The sequence below is a fragment of the Lissotriton vulgaris genome, chromosome 2_1 (genome assembly GCF_964263255.1).
Source record: "Lissotriton vulgaris chromosome 2_1, aLisVul1.2, whole genome shotgun sequence".
Classification (NCBI taxonomy): Eukaryota; Metazoa; Chordata; class Amphibia; order Caudata; family Salamandridae; genus Lissotriton; species Lissotriton vulgaris.
In genome coordinates, this window is record NC_141687.1 from 121,933,203 (window position 1) to 121,958,999 (window position 25,797).

At 54.3% G+C, this 25,797-nt stretch overlaps 1 long non-coding RNA gene across 1 annotated transcript in view; it reads left to right on the top strand.

Moving 5' to 3' along the window:
- Positions 1–14,413, top strand: part of LOC147729677 (uncharacterized) — a 63,581-nt gene extending 49,168 nt beyond the window's left edge. The window contains exon 4 of the long non-coding RNA XR_015308556.1: positions 14,368–14,413. This is a non-coding gene — a long non-coding RNA (uncharacterized LOC147729677). The remainder of the gene's footprint in view (positions 1–14,367) is intronic.
- The last annotated feature ends 11,384 nt before the right edge of the window (positions 14,414–25,797 follow it).

The following is a 25,797-nucleotide window of genomic DNA, read 5'->3' on the forward strand; positions in this document are numbered from 1 at the left end:
TTAAAAACAAACATTGCGGGGCGTGGCCAAGATGGCGGCTGGGTAGGACGTGTTCCGCGGAGGCTCCCCAGGCCCGATCCCCCGCCAGGGATATTTGCGGACCATAGCCCTGACAGAGCCGGCCAAAGCGAGCGGGCAGACACCTGGCAGTCCTCAGTGGCCGGGGAGCCGCTGGCGAGGCCTTGGAACGGAGGGAGGCGCCGAGGAGCAGTGACACCCGGCCGCCTCCGGAAGGCGCGAACAGCCCCGACCCGGACCCGGGCGCCTGGAGGCCCGGCGAGGCCGCCCCATAGCATCGCAGGCACGGGGGAGGAACAACCGAGACCCCCGGTGGCACCCGCGAGGGCCGGGAAGCGACGCACCAGGCAGGGAGCCCAGCAGGCAGACGGGGAGTGGAGCGGCACCGGGCCCGCCGGCCCCCAGATCTACGCAAGGCCCCGGCGCGGGCCTAGAAGCGGAAGACGCGGCCGGAGCACACAACTGGCCGGCTGCAGCAAGGAGCGAGACCCGGGAAGCGGCCGGGAGCACGAGTGGCCACAGCACCGGAGGTAGGGAGTGAGGTCGTCCCCCCCCCCACGAGGCGGCGAGAGTCCACGAGGCCCGGGAGTGCAGGCGAAGGGAGAACGGTGGGCAGACCGGGTGCAGCGGTGGTACGACTGGGGGCCCCCACCCCCCTCCCCCCAGCGAGAACAGCGCCGCAGCGCAGGAGTGGAGGCACAGACCGCCAGCGGACCCGTATGTGGTGGGGGCCACGTCCCAGAGATACAAGAGGCCCCGAACCTGAGGCGCGACTGAGCCCCTGGGACAGCTAGTGAAGGCGGCGGGCCCCGAGTGGTGGAGGCCCGGGCGGTCAAACGGGGGCCCAGAGACCGACCACGTGTGCAGTGGCCTACGCAGGGCGCGACGAATAGAGGGGACACGCGCTGCTGCCGAGAGGCGAGACGGGACCCCACGCAGCACAGCGGACACAGGACAGGAGCCGGTGAACACCCCGGCAGTGTCTGTGGGTGCCAAGGAGCGCAGTCCAGCAGCATCCGACTACGACCCAGCAGACAGTGAGGTGCCGGGCCCGCCACCCTTCGGAGCTGCGAGAGGCCCCGGCGTGGGCCCAGTGGAGGGTGCGCGGCCCTGCTGTGTCGCGGGCCGGTGGGGCCTATCGGCATCGGGCAGCGGTGGGACCTGGCATCCACAGGAAGGAGGTGAGCAGCGCTCAGGGGGAGGCCAGGGAGCGACGGGGGACGCAGCTGGGGGCCCACCCTCCCCCCCCCCATTACTAGCGACCCCCAGAGACACCAACGGTACGGGGCAGCAGCGCAACTGCACCTTTGGGACAGCCCGAGGAGGCGGCAGGCCCTAGGAGGAGGAGATCCGAGCGGGCAGACTGAGGCCCAGTGTTACCAGGCGGGCGCCAGGCCCTTTACCACGAGCAGGGAGGAGCGGCAGTATAGAGGACTAGGGGATAGGCCCAGGGGACAAGATATCGGCCTTCCTGAACTACGGCCGGAGCACACAGGGGCCCCCTGCAGAAGCACCTAGAGCCCCGTCCGGGCTGAGGCCTGCGGTTGGGTTTGCCATGTCGAACCCCAAGGGGAACCGCAACATCTCGGAGATGCTGGTCAAGGGACCCCCCAAGCCTGACAAAAGCCCGGACAAGCCGGCGCCAATGCCCCCCCCCAAGGGGAAAGATCTCCCAGAAGGCGAGACACCGGCAACCAAGGCATTTATGGAAACCCTCTTCGCCTCCCTGAAAGAAGATATCCAAACCTTCCGGCAGGAAATGACAGGGGAGTACAAGGAACTCCGACGAGACGTAGACGAACTGGGGGAGAGAGTAGCGGCCAACGAGCTCTCGGGCCAGGCCAGAAGTGAGGAAATAGAGCTCCTTCGGCAGGAGATCGTCCGCCTTCATGACCAGCAAATGGATCTCCAGACCCATACGGAGGGCCTGGAGAACCGCTCCAGGCGGAATAACATTCGAGTCCGGAATGTGCCGCTCAAGGCGGAAGGAAACGATATGGCGGGATACCTGCAAGCGCTCTTCCGAATGGTGCTGGGGGAAGGGGCTGTGGTTCGTATCGACAGAGCCCACCGAGTGGGCCCGGCCCGCCGGACCCAGGGCCCCCCACCGGACATACGGGCCTTTCTGCCGGACTACCCTTTGAAGGAACGCATCTTGAGGGAGGCTCGTCACAAGTAGCCCCTCTGCTTCCAAGACCACAATGTGGAACTCTTTCAGGACTTGGCTGCGACCACCCTACAAAAGCGGAGGGCATTCAGGGTTGCCACAACCTTTCTGCGTAAGGAGGGGGTCCCGTATTCCTGGGGTCACCCATTTCGCCTGGTCTTTAAGTGGAATGACGCCCTCCACCAGTTGCGTTCCCTACGGGATACGTGTGCGGTGCTAGGCATCCCCCATGAAGACCCGCCCCAGGACGACATGGCGGACCGGCGGTCATCCGGGGCCGCATCGGGCTCCCCTGGGATGTCGAGGGACGGATGGCAGACGGTGCGTCGAGACAGGCAGCGGAAGAAGCCTCTCAAGCCCGACCCGGACACGGTGGCCCTGGAACAGGCCGCAGCAATCCACGAAGTATCAAAGGACACCGGCGCGGCCTCCTGAGTAGATTCTAGTGAAGGTCGTCATCAGCTAAGTTTTGGCTCCTGGATGGGGGGGGAGGTCGGGGGGGCCATGAGCCGCCACTGCCACACACCCACTCATTGACTCATCTACCACAGGCCTAGACTGTCTCATGATTGGCCTGGGACTATGTTCACCAGTTGGGGGGGGAAGGATAGGGGGGGTTGTTGGGGGGGAAGTTGGGGCGTGGGAGGGTGAAGGGGGGGGGAGCTCGGTGTGTTCACTCTGGATTAGCATCTGGTCCCTGGGGTTGGGCTGGCTGGGGGCTGCTGTCATGGCAGACGGGACGCACGCACACTCATGGCTGCTGACAGTATAAGTATCCTCTCCCTTAATGTTAAGGGACTCAATAATCCCATCAAACGAAGGGCAGTCATCTCCTTCCTTGAGCGTTCTGGGGCCGAAATATGTCTGTTGCAGGAAACGCATCTGTTGGCGAAAGACTGGCACCGCATGAAAGCGAGGGCCTTCCCCCACCAATTCTACTCCGCGACCAACGAGAAGAAAGCGGGCGTAGCTATACTAGTGGCCAGACACTTCAAAGGACGGGTGGGGAGTAAGGTGGCAGAAATCAGGGGCAGGCTCCTAGCGCACACGATACATGTAGGTACTTCTTCCTTCACGGTAGGCTCCATTTATGCACCCAACACCAAACAGGAGGTCTTCTTGAAAGGGGCGCTGTCTGAAGCGCTTTCGGGCGATATGAGGCTGGTACTGGTGGGAGGGGACTTGAACCTGGTCATGGACAACGAGAAGGATAGGTCTGGGAAGAGATTTGGGGACGCAGGGGCGCTGTCGGCGACCGGGAAGCAGTGGCTGGGGGACAGGGGGCTGACTGACATTTGGCGGGACAAACATCTTACTGCCCCGGGATACATCTTTTATTCTCATGTGCACCACACATATGCTAGAATAGACCACTTCCTGGGTTCGGCGGACATAATCCCCATGGTTCGGGACATTGACATCACACCTGCGGCACTTTCAGACCACGACGCGGTGATCCTTCAACTGACTGTCCCGCGTACTCCTCCACATAGGGGCAAGTGGCGACTCAGGGAAAGTTTACTATCCCGCAAGGGAGTGGTGCAGCAACTGTCCCAAAGCATTACCACCTACCTGGATCACAACGACACGGGCGAGGTGACCCAGGCGACATTGTGGGGGGCACTTAAGGCGGTCATTAGGGGCGAAATCATGGCAATCGCCGCTGCAGAAAATAAGGAGCGGAAAGAGCGGAGGCGGGACCTGGAGACGCAAGTACTAGAACTAGAACGGGCCAGACGGGAGCCCCCCGGATTTGGCGCAAGCTGAAAGCGGTCAGGGCACAACTGGCGAGTTTGGACCTCGACAGGGCAGAATACGCAGCGCTCCGTCTCAGCCATACGTACTACGTGGGGGGAGACAAAACAGGCCGCTTGCTGGCTAGCAAACTCAAGGCCAAAACCGTCCGCTCCCAGATCCCAGTGATACGCGGAGACGATGGCGGTGAGGTCCGGGAGGATGGCCACATAGCGGAGGCATTCCGAACCTTTTATGAGCAGCTGTATGCCGCCGACCGGACCGTAGGGGGGGAAGCGGGTAGGATCTACCTGGAGACTATGGAGGTCACTGCTCTTAACGACGTGAACTCCGCAGCGTTAGACGCCCCTTTCCGCTTGGAGGAAGTCATAGCGGCCATCGCCCGCCTCAAACCCTTGAAGGCTCCGGGCCCAGACGGCTTCTCCGCTGGCTTTTACAAAACCTTTTGCCCTCTCCTGTCACCGGTCCTCACAAAACTGTTCAACTCGTTCGAGGGCCAGGGCTCTATCCCGAGGGAGATGTTGGAGGCGGAAGTCGTAGTCCTTCCGAAACCGGGCAAAGACCCCACGCGCTGCGCTGCGTACAGGCCGATCTCGCTCCTCAACGTGGACCTTAAGCTCTTCACGGGCATTCTGGCCTCCCGACTGGGCCCGTGTCTTCCAGGCGTTATCGACCCTGACCAAGCGGACTTCGTCCCCTCCCGGCAATGCGCAGATAACACAAAGCGCATTATGCATGTCATAGATAAAGCTCACGCCAACGCCTCAGACGCAGCACTGCTCTCGGTGGACGCCGAGAAGGCGTTCGACAGGGTAGACTGGAGGTTCCTGGAACAGACGCTGGTTAAGTTCGGCGTGGGCCCACGCTTCCGCTCATGGGTGGCGGGATGATACACATCCCCGAAAGCGACCATCAAAGTCAACGGGGTTAGCTCTAAGCCGTTCGACATCCAGAGAGGCACGCGACAGGGTTGCCCCCTCTCGCCGCTCCTCTTCGCCCTTTACATCGAACCGTTTGCCCAGCGTGTTCGGGACAATAAAGCCATAGCCGGGATCAAGTTCGGGGGCGTGGAACAAACCATCAGCCTCTACGCGGATGACATTCTGGTGGCGGTGGATAACCCACGGGTCTCTTTGCCGGCCTTCCTGTCGGAAATGACCGCGTTCGGAGCAGTGTCGGGCTTCAAAATGAACGTCCAGAAGTCCGTCGTCCTGCCACTAGGTAGCAATACTCGACCAGCTAACAGGGCATCGCTGCACATAGGGGGGCTTGAGGTCAGCACCACCGTGCAGTACCTGGGGATAGACTTGACACCGGCGACCGTCCAAACGGTCGACCTTAACTACACCAAGCTGCTGTCGCGCGTTCAGGGAGACATTGCGAGGTGGAAGCAACAGCCGCTTTCGTGGCTAGGTCGAGTGGCGGCCATAAAAATGTCCCTGCTGCCCAAGATCCTCTACGTATTCCAGACCATCCCGGTCACCCCCCCACTGGGGATGCTGAAGAAGCTACAGGACGCCCTGCACCACTATGTTTGGGCGAATAAAAGGTCCAGGTTGCGGCGCGACCTGACCACGAGGACGACGGCGGAAGGGGGTTTGGGGGTTCCGGACCTGAGGCGTTACTTCCAGGTGGCTCAACTTCGATTCCTCCTGGAGTAGTCCCGGCCGACTTCAGAGAAGCACTGGTTGTTCCAGGACAGGGCCATGGCGGGCCTGCCCCTCTGGAAGGTTCCCTTCCTGGCGCGTCCGGACAGACCACCGTACCTCAAGAGATCCCCTATCACCAGGACTCTTCTGCAAGTGTGGGATGCAAACGCGGTCCCGAGAGGCCTGACGACCTTTCCCTCCCCCATGACGCCTCTGCTGGACAATCCGGCGTTCCCCCCAGGCAGATCCCCGAGCTCATTCCCTCAATGGCGACAATCAGAATGCCGCTCTGCAGGCCACCTATTCGACACGGAGGGCTTTCTGACCTGGGACGTAGTGATAGCGAACTACACACTGGATAAGCCACTCCGCTACCAGTACTTTCAGCTTAGGCACTGGCTGCTGCACGCTGACGTGGCGCCTTTGGCTGGCCGCTCCCTTACCCCATATGAGCGATGGATCATGACCAAAACGTCGGACACAAGGTCCATCACTGAATTATATCAGATGCTGTCCCTACCCCCCCACCCCCCCTACGGAGAAATCTGCTAGACAGAGGCGCTGGGAGAGGGAACTGGGGCGCACTCTTTCTGCAAAAGAATAGCGGGAAGTATACTACCGTGCTCACCACACGGCCAGGAATACCGCTAGCAGGGAGGCAGCGGTCAAGATCGCCTACTACTGGCACTTGACCCCTGAACGCCTACACCAGGGAAACCCGAGCAGAGACCCTAAATGTTGGAGAGGTTGCGGGCACACGGGGACCATGCTACACATTCTGTGGGACTGCACCGCGGTACGGGAATATTGGGAGGCAGTACTCAGGGACATAGACACTCACTTTGACACCGACATTCCACGATTCCCGGCCTATGCTGTCCTTGGACTGCCGAACAGCCTGACGTTCCCACTCAAGTCCATGCGGGGAAAACAGATGGGATTGGCGATGGGGGCAGCAACTCAGCATATCCTGTCGCTATGGGGGTCCACTAGGCAGCCCACACACACGGGGTGGTTACACAGGTTATGGTACATCATGGGGATGGAAAGGATACAGGCCTCGCTCACTCAGTCATCCGAAACTTTCAGAGAAACTTGGCAGCCACTCATCTCTCTACTTTCGTAAGAATTTACGGAGCTTACATGTCCGAGGTATCTCAGGGTCCTGAGACTGGCGGAAGGGTTCAGAGATAATACGGCTAGAGTGGAACACAAAGTCTAGCCTGAACCCCGAACAACCACCTTTAAGCGATACTAGGAACACACCGGGCGGGAGGGGGGAGGTCGGGGGGGTGGGGGTTTAATGAAGGGGGGGTAGGGCACAGTTGGGGTAAGTTGGGGGTGGGCCTTTTGGGGGGTTGGTGGAAAAGAGTTCTGGTGGTCACCGGGGGGGCGTACCCCCCACCAAGCGAACATACTCGGGCGCCCGGACCCGCCTCACTTCCTGGAAGCAGAGTGGGGCACTCAGCAGGGTTGGGGAAGGGTGCCACAGCGTAGCCTTTTTTTTCTCCAAATGTTGTATGTACGATATCGCTTTGTGGAACTCAATAAAAAAATATTTGATAAAAAAAAAAAAAAAAAACATTGCCATAAGGGGCTGGTGGGTGGGTCAAAATTGCTGCTTGTTCCGTCGAGGGCTCACGAGCAACGAGTGGGTGCAGCCTTCAGAGCACAGGAACAAGAGGACGCTTCTTCGGATTCCCGCTCTATTTATCCTTCTGCGGGAGGGCGTGTACCCTCCTCCGGTACGCCAACTGGGCGTGGTCTTCGGTGTAGGTGTCTAGGACAACCCCTCTTGGGCGGGAAAAGGCGCTCCCCGGCTACGCCGCTTCGGGCATACCAGCCGAGCCACGCCCCCCGCCCAAAATGGTTTCTCGGGGGGATCGGGGCACCCAGCCATACGTTCAGGGGAACCGAGTGGTCGCCCCTTTCCATATGGCCGGGATGCCCGCCACCCCCTCCCAACACCCAAGGATGGGAGAAGTCGGACACAGGTTGAACTTTTGGAAGGCGGGAGGGAGTCACCCTCCTGGCCGTATTTATTAAAATATGAAACAAAATTTAAAACCTTAAATAAAAGTTTCATAATCATGTACAATTTTACATTTATTACATTTCGATGAAGACATGTTCTTTGGCTAACCTTAACAGATCTCTAATACAAAGGTTTCCTAGCCGAGTCTAACGTCCTGCAAATGCATACATTCTAAATTAAAATTGTACATCCTAGCATTAAGGGCCAACGGCAAGGTCTTAACCAGTGTCAGATCCTTACTACCAAAACTCTCGCCCTCACGGAGTGAGTGGCGCATGCGCAGAGGACTCTACCCTCGTTGCCAACTGTAACTTCCCTTGTCGTGGTGGGGGCCCTCTTTCCACTCGACGCCATCTTAGAGGTCGTCCGAGTTCCCGTGTGAGGTATCTGTAGGAAGCACAGCGTGGACTCCCCCCCATCCCCACACTCTCTATCCGCCGTCGCGGATATCCGGCCCCTGGGAAATTAGTAGGAGGGGCATCTAGCCGCCTCCCCCCCTGGGAGGGGCCTATGGCCGTCTCCCCCTAGGCGACCCATCCTTAGTGGGTGCCGCGTCCCCGTGGGAGGGGCCAATGGCCGCCTCCCCCCGGGCGCTCCCATCCATTCTGGGTGGCGCCCCCCTCTAGGGACCTTGAAATTACTGCTCACCGATCATGACCTTACCGCCACAGGCCGGATAGTTGACCGACTATCCGGCCCCCCCTACTCCTCCTAAAGGTCATGCTTCCTCAAACCCCTTAGCCATGCTATGAAGTCTTCTATGAGTAAATCATTCCCCTCCCTGGACAGGTGAACCCCATCATTCAGATGCATGAGATCACCCCGAATACACCCGTGAGGAATGCTATGCAACTGCGAAGAGCGAAACAATTTACCAATTTTATTGTTAACCCTTTTCACCGAATGGTTCAGTGCTGACAGCGAAAGGCCCCCCCGCCATACCTTCCTGGGAATCATGTGGGACCAGGCAATCGTGCACCCCGGGATTCTTTTAGCCAGCCAGCTAACAGCAGACAAAATTTGTTCAAACAACACTCGTCTACCCAGTGTCACCAAGTCATTGCCCCCCAGGTGTACTATGACTACAGATGGCGGTGACCTTTGCCGCCCTAAGAGACCCTCAAAAAATGATTCGAAGTGGTCAAAACAGAGCCCGCCCTTCCCATGGAAGGCCACTCTGTACCCGTATTCCCCAGCTGCGTTAGTCGCGTCACCTGCTTTGAATACGCCCCCGGCGCGCCTCACATATGAGTGGCCCACGACCCATACCCCTCTCGCTCCAGACGGTGGTCCTTGACCGCTGGTCTCCTGGTGCTGGGTCGACTGCAAATTCCGCCCCGCGTGACAGGCTCGCGAAACTGTAATTCAAACAAAAGACAAGAAGCGTGAGTGCATGTCAATTGACTTTACAACATGTGCAATCGCACATACCTTTTGAAGCAATTTGAGGACCATCGTCCCAACTGCTTCACTTCCTCCGCACTCTGACCCCTGGCTGTAGCTTCAGTAGCAGCCCCTATCCTAAAGGAGTGGGTCCCAAAATCACACAGGTCCATGCCCGCAGCAGTGATTGTCAGTGCTAGCACCCTCTGGAACTGAAACCTCGTCAGTGGGATGCCATCCTTGTGCCTCAGCACACTCCCCCCCCCATGTAGCCGCCCTTAGTGCCAAGTATTCCTCTATACACTTTATCGGGCAGGTGGGGGACCCTCACGCGCGCTGCACAACAACACTATTTCCCATAGCCCCCTGGTCGGTCTTGGACCTGGCTATCGAGACAACCATCGAATCACCCCTAATTTGGACGTGATCCCTGCACAAACCTCCCTCAACGTCTTTCTTATTCCTTGCGACCAGTTCGCTCACCCGCATAGCCCCATGGAATGCTAATGCGAAAGCTGCCCGGAATGGAACTGCTTCGAAGTGGGAGGAGCATGTCTCGTCTAGTCTCGCTACAAGTAGAGACAACCTGTCTAAGCCAATCGGGCGCCTCGCATCTTGCTTGCGACCCTCGAGGCGCTGCCAGCCGCGAAGGGCCTTTTTAACCAAAAAGGAACAAGTTGGGTCTTTTATGCCATGCACCTGCGCCATGAATGAAATGGCCGCCCTATGCCTATTGGCCGTTGCCGCTGATCGGCCTTCTCTGTGCAGCGCTACCAGGAACCCCAGGAAGGATTCCTCCTGACCCCAGCTCTGACTCCCTGTCGGACCCAAAAATGTGCAATAGGAACGAAACGCTCCTTCGTATGCCTTCCTTGTCCTTGGGGCTATGCTTGCTGCCACGAGGTCTTGTAATCCAGGGCACCGATTAGCCATAGTGCTTTGGGGAATGGTGCCGCCACTAGGTCCGCTGTAGGTAGATAACCCCTGAACGCCTGCATATGTGAATGAGAGAGTGCATCAGCTGCATGATTCAGTACGCCCGGCACATGTTTCGCCCTGAACTGTACATTCAGTCTCATGCAAAGCAGCACAACTTCTTTCAACAATCTCAAGATCAATTTGCAGCGTCCTGCCTGTTGGTTAATGCATTCGACAGCAGTCCTATTATCAGACCAAAACACCACTGAGCGGTCCCTGAAGTCGTCTGGCCATGCCATCAGAGCTACCCAAATGGGGAATAATTCCAAGAACCCAATGTTACCTGTGAGACCGCTGGAGTGCCACCACGTCGGCCATGTTTGCGCCGACCATCGATTACCAAAGATGGCGCCAAATCCCACGCTCCCCGCTGAATCAGTCCACAGACCTAGTTCATCTGAAGACGCTGGTGTCTTGTTCCACACGACTCGACCGTTGAAGTCCGCCAGAAATGCCAACCAAATGCGCATATCCTGGCGAACCTCTGCCGACAGTCTCGTACGGTGGTGTCCCTCTTTGAGACCAACCATAGATTGTGCAATAGAGCGTGAGAAGGGGCGGGCCATTGGTATCACCCTCAAGGCAAAGTTAAGCTGACCCACTGTTTGTTGTAACTGGTGCAGGGTCACTTTCTCCATGCCCAGGCATTGCGTCAAGGAAGCCCTAAACTTGGCCACTTTTTCCATCGGTAAACGGAAACATCCCTCCACCGAATCGAGCTCAATTCCCAGAAACTCCAGTGAAGTAGATGGTCCAACCGTCTTACCTGGTGCCAATGGGACTCCAAACTCCCTCATGAGGATGCAGAAGTCATGCAGCGCCTGCGCACATTTCGTATCGCCGGCTGCTCCCAAGAACAGGAAGTCATCAAGATAGTGCATAACATGCCTATGCCCTGTGGCCTCAGTGAATGCCCACTCTAAAAAACAGCTGAACATTTCAAAATAGGCACAAGAAATGGAGCAACCCATAGGCATGCATTTATCCATGTAATAACTCCCTTGAAATGCAAAACCTAGCAAGCGCTGATCCTGTGGGTGTACCGGGAGCAACCGGAACGCCGATTCGATATCTGATTTCGCCATCAGCGCCCCCGGGGCCCAGGCGATTCAACATGGCCACGGCATCATCGAACGATGCGTACCGCACTGAACAAACTTCCGGGTCAATGGCCTCGTTCACCGAGGAACCCCTTGGAGCAGACAGGTTATGAATAAGTCTAAACTCCCCTGGGTCTTTCTTCGGGACAACCCCTAATGGGGAACAGATGAACTCCGCCACCGGCGGGCGATGAAAAGGCCCTGCCACTCGCCCTAAACTGACTTCTTTTGCAATTTTCCTCTCTGCCACGCTTGGTTTGTGCTGTACCGATAACTGGTTTTTACAAAAGGGGTCCCCCCGAAAATCCCCCGCCGGGATGTGGAAGCCGTGTAAGAATCCCTTCCTCAACACCCCAGCGGATACATGATCAGGGTATTTGTGCAACCAAGGAGTCATAGCCATGAGATCAACGGGTGTAGGCAATCGGTCACAACGTTCTACCTCACTCCTGCTTGGACCCTCCTTTTCCTCCCGTCCCGCTATTTTTAGATCTACATGAACTCTCCGGGTGTGAGGAATTCCCACAGCCCGCACACACATGCTTGAACCTACGTGTTCCCTGCGGTCTGTTACAGTTGCCTCGGTTGAAGCCCCAACAGACCCCACGCTTGCCGCCATTCCCGCCGGTCTTAGGCTGGTAATCCCCACCGGCGCCTGCTCGAAAGGGCACCGCGGGCTTTTGGCGGACGACCCCTGACCCACTCCCGCCTGGTGAGGATGTACCTGCCGCCCCTGGCAGGAGCTGCTTGTGCCATGACACCGAGTCCAGGCAATCCCACGTCAGAGTAGCATCATATTCTTTCGCTTTCCGGAATTTCATGTCATAACCTTTCCATTCCTCCCCCTCATACATTGCATAAAAATCCATAATACAACTTTGATAGCAAGACAATTCAGTCAACACCTCGGGTTTACGATCCCCCATAACTGCAGTAAATATAGAAAAGGCCTTAACCCAGTTCGTTACTGTCTCATCCACCCTGAATTCCGCCATCTTGGCGCGCCAGACGCTCGGGTGCCACAAATCCTTCTGGGTTTTAGCATATTCCATCTCGCGATGGTCAGTTAATAATGAAAACATGTTAACATATTTGTCTCCCCATATTAACTCTTTCGTGGCCATAGGGATGTGCTGTGCAACCTTCTCCCGCCTCGAGGGTATTGAACCCTCCCTCGCCATTGGCAAAGCGAGCTTACCCGGTTCGGCCGTTGTTCCCGCCGTCTTCTCGTGACCAACTGCAGGTCCTACCGGTGCCACCTGTGGGGAAACAAGAGGAACATTCGCCTTTGCGGCATCTCTCGACTGCCGCAATTGCTCGATTAGTAGTCTGGCCTCTTCGGCCGGGTCTCCAGGGGCCACTGCGCCCCCTGCCTTTTTCTTGAGCTATGCTGCCAACTGGATGGCCAATTCGGGAGGCATTTCCTCATCATTAGCGGGAGTAATCACAACCGGGATCGGCTGACCCGCATCTGGGTTTGGTACCGGGTTGTCTGCCGGCATGAGGGGGGCGACTGGGGGTACCTCTGGAACCGGGACCTCCCCCGAAACCGCCCTCTTCTTGACCCGTTTCCCTCTACCCTCGGGGACGACTCCCGGCAAGGCCGGGCCTATTACCTTCTTAGGATGACCCGGATTGCTCAGTTCAGCCAGCTGTTCTTTGACCTCCGCCAAACCTCTACCGATCGATTGGACCTGTCCGAGTTTTCGGTCCATGCAAACCATCCGGTTCGACAATAGGCGTAACACCTTATCCGTCTCGGAACCCTTTCCCGCTTTCTTGCCAGCCATGGTTTCGAGTATTCTGCTCCCAGTCGATCCACGAGGTCCTGGACTCTTCGAACTCCAAATAACTGAAAGAAAAACAACAAGATTACAAGTTCTCAAAATTGCTGCTTGTTCCGTCGAGGGCTCACGAGCAACGAGTGGGTGCAGCCTTCAGAGCACAGGAACAAGAGGACGCTTCTTCGGATTCCCGCTCTATTTATCCTTCTGCGGGAGGGCGTGTACCCTCCTCCGGTACGCCTACTGGGCGTGGTCTTCGGTGTAGGTGTCTAGGACAACCCCTCTTGGGCGGGAAAAGGCGCGCCCCGGCATACCAGCCGAGCCACGCCCCCCGCCCAAAATGGTTTCCCGGGGGGATCGGTGCACCCAGCCATACGTTCGGGGGGACCGAGTGGTCGCCCCTTTCCAGTCTCAGTAGCAAGAGACCTTCGGGTGCATTTAACAAATACTTTATTTACTCATTGGAGGCCTGGGCGAATTCATTGCCATTACCTGTACAAACTATTAGAAAGAACTGACGCGTACTCGAATTTTTTTTTTTTTGTTTAAGAGATTTTTATTAGCATTTTAGATTAAATACAATACATATGTTATACAAGAAAATTGGAACAATTAAATAAGGAAGAGAGGAAGGAAAACATATGCATGAGCAATAGGAACGAAGAAAGAAATGAGCATATAGAGAAGAGAAAAGGAAAAAAGGGGAAAACCAAGAGTACGGGAAAGAGGAAAGAAGAAAGAATGAAAAGAAAGCAAGTACAGAAAAAGGGAAGAAAAGAGAGAGAAAAGAGAAGGGGAGAATAAGCGGGAATACTGAGCATCAGTCAAGGATGAGATTTGGAGGAAAGATAAGCGGTAAAGGGGAGCCAAAGGAGATCAGATTTAATTTTAAGGGGAATGGAATAGGACGAAGCGATAGCGATTCTATGTTCATCACAAACAAAATTCCACCAGGTGTGTATAGAAATTTTAGAAATATCTTTCCAACACAATAGGATAACTTTAAATGCAAGAGAAATAAACAAATCCAACAATCTCTCAGAAGAAGAGATAATATCTACATCAGACGATAATGATCCTAGAAAAATAGCCTGTAAAGTGAACAGGGAAGAACAATCAAAGATTAACATACAGGTTTTCCAAACTTCTTTCCAAAATGATGAAACATGAAAACACTCAAACAATAAATGTTTAAGTGACCAACAATAAATGTTTAAGTGACCAACGTACTCTAATTTTGAAGATGACTTTTGAGCAAGCGTTGAAACAACGCGTTTGTGCTATTTGTTACAAGCAAGGATGCTGGTTGGCTGAATCTTTCCCTCTAAGCTATGTTTTTATTGAATTACTGTACTTGTGCTATTTGTACCACTCAGTGCTTAGTGTTCTCCATATCCCTTGAGTCTTTTCAATAAGATTTTTGCCTAATAAAACATGATTATGAAATAATTAAATAAGTGTCTTCTCGGTAGTAAAGCTGAATACTTAATGTCCACAGGGTGAACCTGGCATGAAAGGTGAAGACGGAGAGAAAGGGGCAGAGGTAAGATTTGTGGATTTCTTCGGTAGGCAGCAGCCCTGGGTAAGAGCAAAGTTGGACAGGAACTATATGCTTCAACAGGGCTGTGGATGGGAAATATTGCATTTAGTACATGTGCATGTATTGTGGTTCACAGAAAAAGTTTGGGAAGTGGGCAGCATTTCCTACTTGCATTATAGTTATATTTGACTTCGAGAAAGACAACCTGGCTCTACGCTTATGTTATGTTATGTTATGTTATGTTATGTTATGTTATGTTAAAATGTGTTTGTATAGCGCTCGGCTACTCTAAAAGAGTGTCCCGGCGCTTTCCACAGGCAGCTAAAGTGTAGAGCAACATAACAAGAAAAACGTATTCCGGATTCCGTATAAGCCCTCCGGGATAGAGCAACTGCGGGGTATTATACCTTTATACACTGCTACTAAGAACTATACGATTTGAGAAGTGCCCACTCCCTAGATTATAGACCCAAGCCACAGGTGACTCCCCAAAATCTGCTGTGTGAAGGTGACCTTAAGTCTAGGGCACCTTAAGTCTTAACCCTTGATCCAGGGATCATTACTCTGGGGCCCCGCAACTACTTAGAAAATGAAAGAATATTTACAGATTAATAAAATGTATATAAATGTTAAAGTAAAATTGCAAATTGTAAAACGCTCTGTAAATGTGAATAATGCACTGAAGAGAATATAGTATAGACGGTGGTGGCCTCAATTGACTTTAGAAAAGTTCCAATCTTCCCATTAATATTTAAAAGTTTGATTTTTATTTTTTATATTTCATTTTGAATAAATTAAGTATTTCATTGTTTGTGTGTGTGTTTGATGAATGCTTATTCCTATAGTTTTGTTTATTGTTCAAATCGCCACAATTGCTTAGCCCGGGATCCCAGAATTTCAATAAATACTCAAAGGAGGTCTCCTAATTCCAATAATGATCCATGCGGGTCCCTGGATTTCAGTAATGATTAACAGTAGTCAAAAGGGGGGCGCTAGAGGGCGCGCTTGCGGAATGGCTGCCTAGTCCTGCAGCTCCCGCTCCTTGGTCATCTATCCTGCTGGGATCCTCTGCCACGGGGTGCTGCGGTGCCCACCGGAGACCGGATTCCGCTTCTGTGGGGTGCTGCCCACAATCGTGCCAAGTCTGGGAGAGCTGCGATCCCCAGGGCCGTAGATACGGGCTCCGGAAATCTGCCCGGCACCTGCTCTGGAGCTGCCTGAGACGGGCGCCTGGCTGCTGTAGTCACGCAAGCCCGGTGCCTGCCACGAGGCTCGCAGGCCGCATCGGACCCTCGCCTGCTCGTCCCAGCTGAGGCGGCGCACGGAGGTGACGGGACAGGTAGGGGACTTCTGCCCGCTAGCTCTGGGGCTCCCTTTCCACCGTCACAGCGCTGCCGCGGGGGTAGGGCTCCCCCAGCCAGAACACTTGTTGCTGCGGCATTGCCGGGCTGCCAGGCCTGTTTCTTTTGGCGCCACGGCCCCGCACCTGTCCTGCACTGCCCGCCTACGATCCCTTTACCGGGCGGAGGAGCTGCCCCACCACACGGGACTTGCCTGGTACTCCCCCATATCGCTAGCCCACGACTGGGTAAATGATCTTGAGCTGCCTCCTATTTCTACTTCAAGTCCAGAATACTAGCTAGATAAAGAGTGAAAATAGTGGCACTCTAAAAAAAAAAAAAAACTTCAGCTCTCACAGGAGCAACAGCAATAAACAGCAATATCAAAAAAAACCTTTAGATTACAAGCGGATCAACAGCAGCAGCAGGAATCTTTGTAGCAGAAAATAACTAGGAGCCTTCCGAAGTGTGTGATTAATTCAGAGTGAAATCTAGATTCTCCATGGGTGGAGTTTAAACTAAGAAACATAGTTTTCTGATCAACACAGAGAAACTGGACTGCACGCACGTCTAACGGCCGCCATCTCTAGGAGGCGCAAACCTGTGTGCCGCGTTGCTCCTGATACTGGCCTGCCTCCCTGTCTCTGACCCTGCGGCCCGGCTGGGAGGCCGGTGCTCCTGGCTCCTGTACTGCCTGTTTCTCACACAGCGACTGCCTGCTGCCATTGCCGGGTGCCCGAGACCGGACTGGAGACCAACGGGCGCTGCTGGTGCCACCGGACTTGGGTCCCGTGCTCCCGCTCCTGGCTGATCCTTGCCTGCTGTGTTTCTGCCAGCCTGTTCTATCCTTCTCGTCCGCTGTCTTGCCCTCAGCCACGATCATGGGGCGGCCTGATACCCGCCAGCCTAAGCTGAGTTTTGATAACTCGCGGAAAAGCAGCTCATCGACGCAGATGACCCCGGGGCCCAGCGCACCGCCTCCGCAGCCTGCCCCACCTGTTGCTCCTGCTGCGGACCTTGCCAGCCTGATACAGGAGATGCGACACGGCTTCGCCACCGTTGTGGAAAAAGTGGACGGCGTCACAGCTCGGCTGGACGCCCTAGTCCATAAGGTGGATCGCCATGAGGAGCGCCTTACCACTGCAGAACAGAGGATTTCCGACACCACTGATACCGCCGCATCCCACACGACGCAACTGGCGCGCATGGACAACCTCCTCCGCATAATAGCGGCAAAGAATGAGGATTTGGAGGCGCGAAGCCGCCGGAATAACATCCGCATTACGAATGTGCCGGAGTCCACTGCAACGGGCAGGATGGAGCTCTACGTGGAGAAGCTGCTCAAGGGTTCCATCGGGGAAGAAGCCTTCTCGTCTCAATTCATTGTGGAGAGGGCCCATCGCTCCCTAGCGCCTATGCCTCAACCTGGTCTGCCGCCGAGACCTATCATAGCTCGCCTTTTGAATTACCGAGACCGTGACACCGCCCTCAGGGCTGCCCGGACACAAAGATCACTGCGGTTCGAGGGCATCACCTTCTCCATCTATCCTGACTTTACCCCGATGGTTCAGGATGAGCGGCGCAAATTCCTCCCGGTGAAGAAAAAACTGCGTGAGGCCCAGATAGACTACGCTCTCTTGTACCCGGCGAAGCTGCGGATCACCCACCAAGGCAAGCAACGCTTTTTCACCAACCCGCAGAAGGCTGAGGATTTCCTTAAGTCGGTCCGCAGGGCGCGCAGGGATGAGCAGGCCCCTGCGGAAGAACACGAGAATGAAGATCTGCCTCCAGAGCACCATGCGGACTGACGGCTCTTGCACGCTCGAACTTCCATTTGCATCAGGCTATCCCTCTGACTGGCGCTGTTACTCCACCTGCGAGCTGGGGAGCTGCCTGAGCGACGACAGTCTGGACATTGCACCCCAGTGGTAACGTATACCAAGGACCACTCCCACGGCCCTAGTCTCCACCGAGGGCGGTACAGTTTGGAGCTATGGGCCGGGTGGTGGCAGCGCGTGCTTCCTGATGTACCCCGATTGGGTGTTCCCCACTGACTTGCTGTTCGTTTGGCTGTTTGCCTCTTTGAAGTTGGGGGGGAGGGTGAAGGGGGGGTTTCGTTTTAAGGGGATCCATGGCTCCTGGCATGTTTGGGGTGCTGGGGTGGGAGGGGGGGGGACGGTTTCTGAGAGGTTACCATTGCATGTACTGTATATATCTTTCCTAGACTGGTGTGCAATCTGGTCCAAAGGGGGTGGCGGACGCCTCATTGTTTGGCCCACCCGGGCGCTTACTTCTATGCTTTTGTTATGTCCATGGCCACTATGAACTCAACTGCTCGGCTGACGTGTCTCTCGTGGAATGTCCGGGGGTTAAACAATGCCAAAAAATGCAGACATGTCATTGCTTACTTGAACAGGCATCACATCCATGTTGCCATGCTGCAGGAGACTCATATGCCCGTGCGCAGGGACGTCTCCTTTGGGTCCAAATGGGCTTGTGCTCGTGCCTTCTCCTCCTATTCGACTTATGCTAGAGGTGTGGCGATTCTCATTGCCCGTGGTGTGCCTTTCCATCGGTTTGGGGAGGAGGTGGACAGGGAGGGGCGGTATGTTTTACTGTGGGGTAGGGTGGGACATGACACATATCTCTTTGTTTCTATGTATGCACCTAATGTTGACTCACCTGCCTTTTTTTCCGCGCTGTGGGGTAGGATTGTTGCCATTGGGGCACGACATGTCATCTGGGGTGGGGATTTTAATCTGGCGCTGGCGCCCCCCTTAGACAGGGCGGATGGAGTTGGCTCCTACAAGCCCCGAGCCAGGGAGGTTCTGGAGGGGGTGGTAGAGGAGGGCGGTCTGATTGATGCCTGGAGGCACCTGCATCCCCTCGGGCGGGAAGGCACCCACTTCACACCTCACACCGGGACGTGGGCGCGCTTGGATTATTTTTTAGCCACCCGAGACATTGTTAGGGAACTTATCGGGGTTGACCACTTGCCCAGGACACTTTCAGATCACAGTCCTGTGAAACTGCAGTTCCGGACTCCTGGCTGGGACACTCCGAGACCTCAGTGGAAGCTAGGCCCCGATGTGCTCCTCGACGAGCTCTTTCGCACGGAATTGGGCGAAGAGATTGCGGATTTCTTCCCTAGGAACAAGGACTCGGTGGAGTCCGTGGAGCACATCTGGGAGGCTTTCAAGGTCACTGTCAGGGGTTTCTGCATTTCCAAAAGTCATGGGGTCCTCCGTGATATCCTACGTACTATCACCACACTAGAGAGGGAGCTGCGGACTCTGGAGCTCAGTATGGCGGTGGATGATGATCCGCGCCTGCAGGTGACCTTTAGGGACACGCTGTCCAAATACGAGGAAGAGGCTGCCAGAGAGGCGAAATACAGGGGGAAGCACTGGGTGGCCCGTAGGTACTGCGAGGGGGATAGACCTGGGAAAGTGCTAGCTTCCCTCACACGTCAGCCGCGCGGCCACAACACTGTCCTAGAGCTCACAGATAACACTGGCGTCCCCATTAGAGACACTGATGCGATACTCGCTACATTCACGGCGCACTACTCGGCACTGTATACATCCGCGGCGGAGGTGGATGCTCCCTACGCCGACTACCTGGGGGAGGTGGCGCTCTGCTGGCTCAGTGATGGAGATAGGGAATTCCTTGCGGCGCCTTTCGAGCTCGATGAGATTCGTGAGGCCATCATGTCCCTCAAAAACGGTAAAGCCCCGGGGCTCGATGGCATCCCGGCTGAATTCTACAAGGCCTATATTGACATCATGGCGCCTGTGCTTCGGGAAGTCTTTACTGAATCGCTGGCTGATGGGATTCTACCCTGCTCTATGCGGGAGGTGGTTGTCACCTCACTTTTGAAGCCGGACAAGGACCCCGGCTCCTGTGACTCTTACCGCCCACTCTCCCTTTTGAACTGCGATGTCAAGATTCTTGCCAAGATCCTAGCCACGCGGCTTTCGCTGCTCATGACCAGACTTGTCCTACCTGACCAGTCTGGGTTTGTGGCGGGCAGGTCAACCTCTCATAATCTCCGTACCCTCTTCTCTCTACTCCGCACGGTCCACCCTGATGTCCCCGTGGCAGCTGTGTTTCTCGACGCCACCAAGGCGTTCGACTCTGTCGAGTGGCCCTACCTCTTTTCGGTCCTGGCCAGCATGGGCTTCCCTAAAATTTTTCTGGCCTGGGTGCGCCTCCTGTACACAGAGCCCACGGCAAAAGTGCTGATAAACGGGAAATTGTCGCCATCCATCAATCTCACGAGAGGCACCCGCCAGGGATGTCCGCTCTCGCCTCTATTGTTCGCTATTGCTGTGGAGCCTTTGGCTTGTCGACTGCGCCAATTACACCGAGCGGGAGCGGTACAATGTCTACAGCGGCAAATCGACGTATCCCTTTATGCGGATGACATAACGCTGTACGTCAAGTACCCGGACCAACACCTTAATCCCCTGCTTCGTGAGTTCGTCCTTTTCGGAGGACTATCAGGTGTTCACATTAATTGGTCTAAATCGCAATTTTTCCCTCTCACTGATGCTGTGCACGATTTCCCGCTGGACTACCCACTGGTATGGTGCCGTGATGACCTTCGATATCTTGGTATCCGTGTCGCACGTGCCAAGGACGAGACGCTCCGCTCCAATTATGGGGTGGCCGTGACCAAATTGACAGCCACTGTTGATAGGTGGATCACGTTACCTCTCTCCATGGCTGGCAGAGCTTCCCTTATAAAAATGGTGATACTACCCCGATTCCTATACCTCTTTCTCAATATTCCCTACTACCCTGGTGCTTTCTTTTTCAAGACACTTCATGCGGAGCTGCGCAGACTTTTTTGGGGCGGGAAATCTCCCCGGCTGAAATGGTCGACGTTAACCCTACCCTATGACCAAGGGGGCTTTGATATCCCTGATTTTGAAGCGTACTATCTATGCGCGCAGGCGCACTACGCCTATCATTGGATGGCTCCTACTCCCTTCATGCCGCACATCGCGGTGGAGGACTGGATAGTACATCCCCTCCCACTGAATGGTCTGCTGCATTGCCCTGAGACTTCCATCACCACCTCGAACACCTCGGTTTCTTGCACGCTAGATGCATGGCGCCGTATTGCTAGGCGGCTGCTCTGCGAGTTGCCCTACTCCCCTAAATTGCCTCTTACCTATCATCCTCGGCTTGCCTTGCTTTCGGAAACGGGGTTCCAACGCCTTTGTAGCAGGCTCCTTATTGCCTATTGGGGGGATCTGTTCCACAATGGGCTGTTTAAATCGGCTGACCAATTTTTTGGTGCGCATGAACGATCGCCTCTTGACCTCTTTTACTATCTCCGACTACGCGCTGGGATGCGAGACATCCTACCTGATTACCCTAATGAGCCTGCGACCCTGCCACCACTACACCATCTTTTGGAGTCTCAAGCTGGGACCCATTTGGTCTCGGGGCTCTACCGCCAGATTAGGGGGGCTGCTCCCTTGCAAGTCTCTGCTGCCCGTTTGCATTGGTCGGCGGAACTAGGTACAGATATCTCAGACGACCAGTGGCAATACTGCTGTGTACTGACCTCCCGCATCTCAGCCAGCTGCAGACTGAAAATGATACATTATAGATTCCTTCAGAGGATATACTACACACCGGTACGGAAATTCAGATTTGGATTGGCCGATAATGACCGCTGTGAACGATGCCATGCTGAGCATGCCGATATTCTCCACCTGGCGTGGTCTTGCCCCCGAATCGCTGACTACTGGCGACAGGTCCTCGAGGCCGTTGCAGACATGGTCGAAGTGGAGGTCCCTGCGGACCCTATTGTGGTCATCCTCGGCTGTACCAGACACATAGCTAGGGAATGCAGGAAATTCGCTGACATTGCATTGCTCTTGGCCAAGAGACGTGTGGCTTGCCGCTGGGGTAGGGGCAGGGCTCCCAAATTCAAGGACTGGCTGACTGATTTAACATACTGCCAAGACCAACACAACACCTTTGCAGAGCTCTTGCCTCTCTCATGTCGCCCAGGAGACATATGGCAGCCACTGGTACACTATTTGCTTAAACGCTCAACGGGAGAGGAACAGTCAAGCGATGCACCCGACGCTCCCCAGCTGCATTGACACTCTCGTGGACCTAGATCTCTGCCCTGGGGTAAACAGATAGGCTCTCTTACCCCCTCCGAAGCCTAAGCATCCTCCCCGCTGCATGAGCCGGAGGTCCCCCTCCGAATGCCCTATGCTCTTCGTATCCTGCTACTCCTGCAGTTTGCACCCCACGGACTTCCACCCACACTAGCCAGCCTGCTCAGGACAGATAGGTTTCCCCGCGCAGCGCCACCTGCCAGGACCGCCGCGATACACCACTGCCATACACTCTTAGGACACAGTCATGTAACACCTCTCATTTTGTTAACCTGTTGGGATGGTTTATGGTTTTTGTTTCACGGACATCAAAACAGTGACGAGGCTATGCACCCGTTCACGAAAAACCTGTTCAACTGCTGCTTATCCTTGCTTTGATTGGCCTCTGCCGAGTACCGGACAGTTACAGCAGCATTCGCTCATGCGCCGCCGGGCCCCCGGGATGCCGGCTGTCAGGCTGTGTATTGTTACTACTGCATTGCTGCCGGCCTCCGGGTTGTGGGCGCTCCAAGCTGTGTATCCTTTCGCCTTTCTCTTAATAAAGCAGAATTGAACCCCAAAAAAAAAAAAAAAAAAAAAAACAGTAGTCAAAAGGCTATGAATCACTGGTCTAGGGCGCTCGGTGGACATGCATGTGCCGGACCAATTACTGGGTCGACCGAGGATCGACACAGACCTCACATTGCCACCTGTAGACAGTATGCAAGGCAATATGTCTGAACATGTCCTAAGTGGTCATATATAAACATTAAGGTGTAAACATGTTTTTATTTTCAGGGGGAAGGAGTTCAGCAGCTGCGGGAGGCTTTGAAGATCTTGGCTGAAAGAGTATTAATTCTGGAGCATATGATTGGAATCCACGGTGAGCGCCGCGTAAATTGTGTTGGTGTTTCTTGGTGGTTGGCCCTGGTACTTAATTACTTATGGCCTGATTTAGATATCGGCGGATCGGTTATTCCATCACAATGGGGACGGATATCCTGTCCACTGAAATCCAAATTCCATACGATATTATGGGATTTAGATTTCAGTCAACTGGATATCCATCCCCGTTGTGATGGAGTAACCCGTCCACCGATATCAAAATTAGGCCCTTAACCCGTTTACAGCAGCAGACATTCCGCCGCGTTGCGGGCGTTTGACGCAGTGGGCAGGGTCGTAGGTCGTGCGCAGCACCCGGGAGGTAGTGCTGGCCCACACGAGCACGCAACGGGTTGATTTTGGCTGGGAGGTGTGTGGAGCTTGTGTCATACTTACCAGGCTCTGTGCCTGGTATAACGAAACTCGAAGGGGGCCTCCCTGCAAGGCACGTGGAGTTGCCCGTACCGGGCTCAATCAGGAGCTCTGCAGCCAGAGTGTTGTGCTGAGGGGGTCCGCCTGGAGCCTGTGGGCCCCCTGAATCACGGGGGCTCCAGGGGCCTGTGTTACGCCCCTGGTTTTGTGCTAATAACCCAATGGCCCTTTGGCTCTCTCTCAGGGCTGCCAGAGCTGCACAAGAAACCACAAGTAGCCCTGGCAAAAATATCTAAAACAGCCATGCTTCCGTACTTGTCATCTCCTTATCTACATTTTTTTCCCTCTCTCTGCGTGTGCCTTCTGTAACTGTCCGTAGGAAGTACAGAAACACCAGTAATGCCTCGGCTTTAGGTGGGATGAAAAGAGTGGAGGGTCCCGAAAGAGGTGGGGCCTATATAATTAATGGCGTGACAAACATATATGTTAAAACTGGCATAGATTGCCACCCTACCCACACATTTGCATAGATCACAACTGGCATACGTGACAAGTGCCCTTGTACTTTGCAGAGAGGCCAAGGATTGGATGACCATGTATTCTGAACACCTTTTTGACCCACTGAAAGTCACAGAGAGAAACTGCTTTGCCTTCAGCCACAAGTCTATTGTGCCGCGTTGTAAACACCTGGATGTTACTCAATTCAAATTATATACTCGACAAGAGTAATATGGTTCCTGAAAAAAAACACGTAACGCATCATCCTTGAAAAGGCAAAGACTCATAGGGTATGTAAGATTAAGTAAAGCATGAGAAATTTCCACCATCCCATGCAGAAGGAGTGCCTCGCCCTGATTGTGACAGAAGGGAGTGAGTTTGTGCTCTCCTCTGGATAACTCTACAATATGTGTCCAACTGCAAATCACAGTTTGCAGGTGTAAAAAGAACCCAGACCCAAAGCGGCTTGAAGGCCTAGAGAAACTATAGTGAGTACTTGGTTGGACGAGTGGAAACGCACTTACCTCCGTCTTGGCCATTGTTTGCAACTTTCTTTTGCCTTTGCTTTTACACAGCTTCATGTTTAAAAAAACAAGCTGTCTTTCCTTCTGTTGAGTAATATTACCATGGTATTCATGATAGGCCTGACAGCTGTGGAGGCCTTGGTCCAGGAGAGGTCTTAGGGAGGACATCATACGTCATGGATGGCAAAGAACCCATGGGCAGTATCCTGCCTGTTTCTGCATGCCTCGTTTCAGGGCAGTTCTAAGATGGGTTGTGTGACTCAAGAGCAAGTGCAACAAGTAATCGCCTCTGTCCTTGGAAACAGATGTACCTCCTCTTCAGGCTGTGATCTCCAGGGGCGACAGGTCAAGGTTTATTTTTGGAGGATAGTGTGGCGGAGAAACATGCTCAGTAACTATAATATGTCTTGTACATTGGGCAGTCTTCTGAGGGCGTATCTAGGGTTACCTTGTTACTGAGCTGTGTTCTAGACTAACGCCTGTGGACCAGAGATACATAAACAGGGAAACTTCCCCCCTAGCAGTCAAGCACAGTGCGTGCTAGTGAGGTTAGACGTAGCCCAGTTCGATACCTAACCACCCGGTGGGCCTCTGTGAGTAAGGAGCAGCTAGGGCCACCATCTGAAGTCCAAGTTGCCAGGCAGTGGTTGCATAGTCTTAGGGGTCACAGATAAGCGGCAACGCTGAAGTCTGTCTACGTAAAAGGATAGATTGCTGCAATGAAAAGCCAAAATCCTGCTGTAGTCGGCTTCCTAGGATCACAACATTGTTACAGTCATTCGATGCAGGGTGAGTCTCGCTTCTGTAACATGAGCGAGATGCCCTACATTTTTAGGGTTACAAATCAGAGTGAAATGCATTTCTATGTTTGCTGGCCATAGTCTATTGCACACATCAGTAGGTGAAACTCTCAACTTTTGAGGTTCTAGAACTCTCAACTTCCCTTTTGAGGTTCTAGGTTCTGGTGCCAATACAAATTAGAGGCTACTGGGGATCCGCAGGTGCCCACGTCCTGCTGTACGGGCTGTGACGCAGACACACCTTCAGGCCACCGTGAATATTCAAGTGTTGATCTTGAGTGTTGCTGAAACAAGATCTGCTGGAACGGATTTACCTTTAGCCAATTGCAACAAAGCATCCTTCTTCAGTATGATTTTCCAGAATCCAACAATGCCCTTGGCTTCAGAATAAATTCCAAAGAGCAGAAATAATCTTAAGAAGTAGAGCAGGGGACATTTAGAAAGAGAGAAGACAGCTACATCTGGCTACCACTGACACTATGGACCAATCTACAGCTTTAGGGGGTGCGTTCACCCAGGGGAACCCATATGGGTATCCCACCCAACATGTTGCCCAAGCAGACACAGGTACAATCAAGGCTGCCTGTGGGGGACCACTCATGACCTACTATATAGACCCACCAAGGAGAGCTAGTAGGCAATCACCCCAAATTGATATTCAGTAAAAAGGCCTCTGCCGCACTATACAGTCAGCAGTGTCCAACAGTAAACTGTGTGTTGATGTGGAAAAGGGATGATAGTTGCTCAAGCTAAAATAAGTTCAATTTTGGGTGGATCCAAAAAACCCAGTTTCACACATTTGGTTGGATACCTGCTAGAAGGCAATTTTTTTGTATAAAGCCCGTGC